Below are 7,234 nucleotides of genomic sequence, written 5' to 3' on the forward strand. Positions count from 1 at the left end.
CATTTTAGGTTCCGGTTCCTTGAATTGAAGAACCTATACTGTGCGGTTCTGATTCCGATTCCTTTTTTTGGGAACCTGTACTATGCGGTTCTAGTTTCGATTTCCTCAAAAAATACAGGATACCCAGAACCATAGTTAAACCTGCAGTCGTCGTCACCCGGCCCATCCGTTTGCCAGGTCTAAATTTCTAGCCTAGAAGAATGACTCTATAACGTGAAAACTAACAAGAACTTTATATAGGCCTAGGTACAGATATCAAGCAAACAAACTTTAATTGCATGAAAGACAACACATCAGGTTTGCCGTCAATAACCTCTGAATTTGGTAGCTTAATGCCAGACAAGTAGCTGCGTCTACTAGCAATATCATGAAATTGATGAGCCATTAAACTACTAGTTTAAAGACAAATCAATGAGTGGGAAGTTGATTCATGGCTTAAAGTTGAGCACAAGTGAAATAAAATAACAATTTTCCTTTGGCTGTCACATCACATGCATGAGTACTGCCGGTACAGAGCTGCTCTCTTTTAACATGTTTTTGTAATTGCCAAAAAAGCCAGATTAAAACATTGAAAAAAAAAAAAAGTACGAAGACGAACTTGTTCTTTAAGCTTACAACTTCACCGAACCTCTCATGGAGGACCCGCTTCCTGATCTCCATCATCTTTTTTCTCGTCGACACCTCTCGCGGCTGCAACCTAACTTACTGTAAATCGCCATGTCTTCAAATAAACTGACCAACGGTGTGTCTTCAACCAAATCAGCAAGCTATATATATATATATATCAGAATTTTTTATCCTATAAACATAACAGAGAAAAACTTACAAGAAATACATTATGCAAGATCAAGTAAATATTGTTATATATGTGGTAATTTTGTTTTTCAACAAAACCAAGACTTTATAAGCAAATTGTAATGGAACAGTCTCACTATGTCAACATAATGATTTCAACATAATGATTTGGTGAGATCTTTGCATATATTTAAGTTTTTCTAGGTAATGTATACACATTACCTTTTTATCAATTATAAAATATTCATGTTTTAGCACATTGTCTTCGTATGAAATCCCTGACCTCCTCAATCAACATAGAAGACTCAGAAAGCTCAGGGTGACCATAGAAAGAGTGAACAGCATTAGGGTACTCAATCATATAAGCTTCTTTTCCACTTTTCTTCAACCCTTCATAGTACCTCTTTTGCCAATCTTGCAATGTATCCAAACCTCCAACAACTACAACCGTCGCCGGAAAGTTTAAGCCGGAGATATCAATTGCATTCGGCCCGAAAACATTAGCCGCTGGATGGTCTCTATTTGAACCTTCTGGCAAAAACGCTTTCCACATCCAATCAGTACGCTACATTGGCATTAATGTAGATTTATGAAGCCGAATTTCTGATTCAGTCCTTTCTTCTCCACCTAAAAGTGGTTGAATCGCTAGAAGTCCAATGATCTTTACCTTCTGAAAATTGTTCTGAATAGCTTCAAGTGTTACTTGATGCGCCAAGCTCCCACCCGCACTGTCCCCAGCAATGAAACAATCTTGAAATTTGCACAAGCAGGGAAGCCTTCAATATTTGTTGTGTCAATAAAGTTGAGCACATCAACACCATCTTCCTGTTGACATGGAAATCGATGCTCCGGCGCGAGACGGTAGTTGACAGAAACTATAACAACACGAAGCTCCCTGGCAAACCTTTTGCAAAGCCTGTCCAAGGGAAATGAATCGGCACTCAGAAAAGAGAATCCTCCGCCATGGAAGTACACGATGACCGGTAAGCTTACGTCGCTGCCACTGCCATTTTCAGGTGTAAAGAGGCGGAACCAGAGTTTGCGAGAGGCGTCAATTCATATCAATTAAAAAGTAATTTTTACAAATCCCCACTCTTAAGAATGCAGGAGGTCTTGGGTTCCATCTAAGCAATCTTATTTGATTAATTGAGCTCTTCTCCATGTCATTCAAAACTCCCCCCCAACCATTAAATTGACCCATTACTAGATCATAATATTAGGACCATTTGTGATAAGATCGAAATTTGTGTGTTGTAAAGAGATTTTTTTGGAAACAGTGCGCATTAAATTATCCAAAAGAGAGTGGAAGATGATTAGAAAAATATGCTTATGGGTTAAAAATGAAATTTTCGGAGATATTGTGGATTAAATATTTGTATTATACTATTATGTCACCAGTTCCGAGACAAAGGACAAAGATAAAGTACAGGATTGAGTGTCCCTCCCTAAGTCTTTAATTAAATGAATAACATGGTTTAATAGTGCATTTCATGAATCAATATCTAACTGAACATTTTTCTTTTTCAATTTTGTGGTTAGATTTCTTGATTTTTTGAATGTTTTATCATGTATACTAGTCTAAATTATTATAGTTAAAAAACTATATTTATTTTGTGAGTAGTGAAATATTGGTGTGCTTCCCATATATACATATGTTGTCAAATTACATTTATTCAATTTTGGGAGTGAATAAGTGTAATTTGACAACACATCCCAATTAAACAACTTCTTAATTCTTATAACTGCAAACTACGCTACCTTTTTTTTCTTTTTTATTAACCGAAGTATCTAGGTCCACTTACAATCCGAACCCACCTATTCGAGAGAACCGTAAGACCCCACCACCACAACTCTCAAGTAAGACTTAGGTGCGCATATGGGAACTCAAACCTAAGATGTTCAACTCGACCTTAAAATCTCCAAATCGCCTCGTACCATTAGGCAACCCACCATTGGGTTAGACTGTATTTTTGTGGTTGATGAAATCTATTATCTCAACAACAAAGCTACGGACATCGAAAAATTTGCACCAAAAATGTGTACCAGCCTACGTGTACCAGGCGCCTAAATTTTCTATTAATTTTTTTCTAGTGAACAGCCATCCATCAAATATGGACAGCCGTTCACTCACATAGACTCCCGTCCGTATTATATGGACGGGGGTCTATTTACTAGGGACGGGCGTCCCCATTTACAGGACGCCTGTCCATAAGTAAAATGGAATAAAATTTTTTTATAAAAATTAGGGACGGTTGTTCATCCGTTATGAACCGTCATCCCTTCATTTTTGGATGAGGGCCCGCAAATAAGGGATGCCTGTCCTTAACAAAAATATGAAAATAAAATTAAAAAAAAAAAAAAAAAAACTTTGGGGACGGCCGTCCACAAATTTTGGACGGCTGTCCCTTACGTTTAGACATTTGTCCCTTAAGTTTGGACGGGTGTCCATTCCGTCCATACTTTTTAAAAAAAAAATTCTAAACACCTCTTCTTCTTTGCTCTTCTTCTTTGTCTTCATTCCCCATCTCCTCTCTTTTTCTTCGTCTTCATTCCCCCAGCCTCACCTTCCTGAACATTAGTACCTTGGATACTATTAGTTAGGAAGTTAAGAATTTGTTAAGTTGTTAAGCTTGTTTACAGTAGTTATTAAACTGCCCTGTTTAGGTTGTTAAAGTTGTTAAAAAGTTGTTACTGCTGTTAGTGCAGTTACGTTTTAGTTGTTTTACTAAGATGACTGTAGCATATAAAATGTATACTGAAAACTGTATTCATTAGAGAAACTAATACAAAAAATACAATTCAGTTTGCTCTCCTTTACTTTACCTTTCTTTATCGTTTTCTTCTCTGTTTTTTACTCTAAACCTAACATGGTATCAGAGCTTTTGACTCGCATCAAGAATGGTCGATCTCACTCAACTCTCTTCTAATCCAACAAGTTTAGCTCACAAATCAAACACAGATCCAGTCAATTTGTCAAGCCCCATCTCAATGTCTTCGTCAACTCTTCCTATCATTTTTCCTAAGTTGACGAGGAACACTTACAACTTTTGGAAGTCACAGATCTTGTTTGCTGTCGGATCTTTTGATCTAGAGGAACATCTCACCGGGCTAGTACCGTGTCCAGCTCAGTTCGTCAAGGTTCTAGTAGATAGCTCTGATGGTGTTACTGAGAAGAAGCCAAACCCAAAATATAGTCAGTGGAAGAAGACTGACAAACTCTTAGTAAGCTGGCTTCTTTGCTCTATCTCTGAATCCATGTTCACAGTTGTCTCAAAGTGTAAGTTTTCTGCCGATATGTGGGTTACATTAGAAAAAGAATTTCTTACTGAGTCAAGAACCAAAATGTTGCATGTGAAAAATTTTTTCAAAATACAAAGAAAGATAATCTTACTATTCATGAATACTTTGTCAAAATGAAAGGATTTACAGAGATTCTGTCAAATAATGGAATAGTGGTCACTGATGAAAAGTTACTGAATTACATATTGGATGGTCTGAATACTGAATACGATGCTGCTGTGGTGAACATTACTACTAGATTAGAATCTAGAATAGATCCTCTCACTGTCCAAGAGGCACAAATTATTTTGCAAAAGTATGAACTTAGGTTAGAAAAAGCAATTTTTGCCATGAATTCAGTAGTTAGCACCGAGTTTCATAGAGGCTCGGCTCATCTTGCTTCAACTGAGAGGAAGTATCACCATGAATCTCAGTCCCCAATCAGTAATGTACATCCTAACCTTGGACAAACTCAGTATCAAGGTCCTAATTTTGTACCTCACAATCACACNATAGGGCAGAACCTACCCGTGGGTGCAATCTCCTCCTCGCCGCGGCGAAGCTTCTTCTTCGCCCCGGCGAAGATTGGATTTCCAACTTCACCAAAACTCAACCAATTTCAAGGAAACAATTCAGCCAACTCAACATACAAACTCAATTAAAGTTGAAACAATAAACTTTTAACTAATACAGCAAATCTTAAACACGTACCTCAAGTGGGATATTACAAGTATCATGTCCAGCTCAGTTCGTCAAGATTCCAGCAGATAATTCTGATGGTGTTATTGAGAAGAAGCCAAACCCAGAATGTAGTAAGTGGAAAAAGACTGACAAACTCCTAGTAAGCTGGCTTCTTAGCTCTATCTCTGAATCCATGTTCATAGTTGTCTCAAAGTGTTAGTTTTCGGCCGATATGTGGGTTACATTAGAAAAAGAATTTCTTACTGAGTCAAGAACCAAAACGTTGCATGTAAAAATTTTGTTGCAAAATACAAAGAAAGATAATCTTACCATTCATGAATACTTTGTCAAAATGAAAGGATTTGCAGAGATTCTGTCAAATAGTGGAATAGTGGTCACTGATGAAGAGTTACTGAATTACACATTGGATGGTCTGAATACTGAATACGATGCTGTTGTGGTGAACATTACTACTAGATTAGAATCTAGAATAGATTCTCTCACTATCCAAAAGGCACAAATTATCTTGCAAAAGTATGAACTTAGGTTAGAAAAAGCAAATTTTGCTATGAATTCAGCAGTTAGCACCGAGTTTCATGGAGGCTCGACTCATCTTGCTTCAACTGAGAGAAAGTATCACCATAATCTCAGTCCCAAATCAGTAATATACAGCCTAACCTTGGACAAACTCAGTATTAAGGTCATAATTTTGTACCTCACAATCACATCCCTCAACAGCCTATCCCTGATCCTAATCAATTTGTAGCTTTAAATAATCAGTACTATGCCTCTCAATTTAGTGGTGGCGAAGGAAGAGGCAGAGGAGCTGGAAGGAATACATTGATATGTCAAGTCTGTGGCAAGACTGGACATCTTGCACTAAATTGCTACCACAGGTTTGACACCAATTTCATTGGAGGAAACAATGTCCTAGGCAGAGGGAGTTTTGTTCAGAAGTATCCCAGGCCACCCTTTCAGCAGTCACAATTCTATGGTTACTACCCACCTCAATTCCCTTATAATTCCAGCTTCAGTTCTAATATGAATGAACAAAATGCACTTGGTCCATAACAATCCACTTCTACCAGTCTTGGTTCTACACCACACTCAAATTCAGGATCATCTCAAGTGTACCCTGGTTCTCAATCGTCTGCCTCCAGTTCTCACAGTCAAGCATTCTTATCACAAACATAGTTCCAAAATCCTTCAGCTCATTATACTGCTTCCCTATCAACTATTTAGGATGCATCCTAGTACATGGACAGTGGAGCCACAGATCATGTCACTTCTGATTTGTCTCAGCTAACAGTGAACTCCAGCTACAATGGCAATGAGCAGCTTCAGGTTAGCAATGGTGAGTTGCTTCCCATTTCTCACACTGGTTTTACTGCTTTTCCATGTCATTCTAGATCACTATACCTAAAAAATGTTCTTTGTGTGCCTCACATTACAAAAAATTTATTAAGCATTTCTAAGTTTACTAGAGACAATAATGTAATTGTTGAGTTCTTTGCTGATCATTGTGTGGTTAAGGACAAACACTCCAAAGCTGTTCTTCTTCAAGGAAAGCTTAAAGTTGGCCTTTATCAACTTCAAACACCTGCTATCGCTTCTCTACAGTCCAATATGCCTGTTGGTCATTCATCTGCTCAAGTCTTTAACTCACTACAATTCCCTCAATCTAAAGCTTCACAGTCTTCTAAATCATGTCCTAATAATGCTAGTACATTGTATACTCATAAAGCACTTGATATCTCTAATTTTTTGTCTGATTCTGTTGTTGCAAATAATACTTCTAGCTCTGATATTTCCAAGTTTCCTACATTTGTATCCAATTGTAATAATGCTACTAATGCTAATGAAAGAAGCACAATTCAATCTTTTCCAGTAGAAAAAACTAATAGCATGCCATGGCACAAGAGGTTAGGACACCCTAATGCAACTGTTCTTACTAAAATTCTGCATGTTTTACAACCTAACTGTTCTGTATAAAACACAATTGAATTCTGTCCAGCATGTCGGTTTGGTAAGCTTCACCAATCAGTTTTTCCTCAGTCTAAGCTAGAGCTTCAGATCCATTAGAATCAGTCTATTTAGATTTGTGGGGACCATCACCTATTCCAACTCTTGAAGGATTTAAATATTACATACAGTTTCTAGATGATTATAGTAGGTTCACCTGGATTTTTCCATTGAAAGCTAAATCTGAAACACAATTAGTCTTCCAACAGTTCCACAAATTAGCTGAAAGGCAATTTAACAAACCCTTGAAATGTGTCCAAACCGATTGGGGAGGTGAATATAGGAGTCTAGTTTCTTACTTTGCTAACCTAGGAATTGTTTTTAGGCATCCATGTCCCCACACTCACCAGCAAAATGGAAGAGTAGAGAGGAAACATCGCCAAATAGTTGCACAAGGCTTAACCTTGTTAGCTCAAGCTAACATGCCCTTGAAATATTGGTGGTATGCTTTTCAAAC

The 7,234-nt window shown here is 37.6% G+C and overlaps 1 pseudogene; it reads right to left on the reverse strand.

Annotated features, from left to right (window-relative positions):
• Positions 1-1,028: 1,028 nt before the first annotated feature.
• Positions 1,029-1,851, reverse strand: LOC116123876 (annotated as a pseudogene).
• Positions 1,852-7,234: the final 5,383 nt, after the last annotated feature.

This window comes from Pistacia vera, unplaced genomic scaffold (assembly GCF_008641045.1).
Source record: "Pistacia vera cultivar Batoury unplaced genomic scaffold, PisVer_v2 Contig146, whole genome shotgun sequence".
Classification (NCBI taxonomy): Eukaryota; Viridiplantae; Streptophyta; class Magnoliopsida; order Sapindales; family Anacardiaceae; genus Pistacia; species Pistacia vera.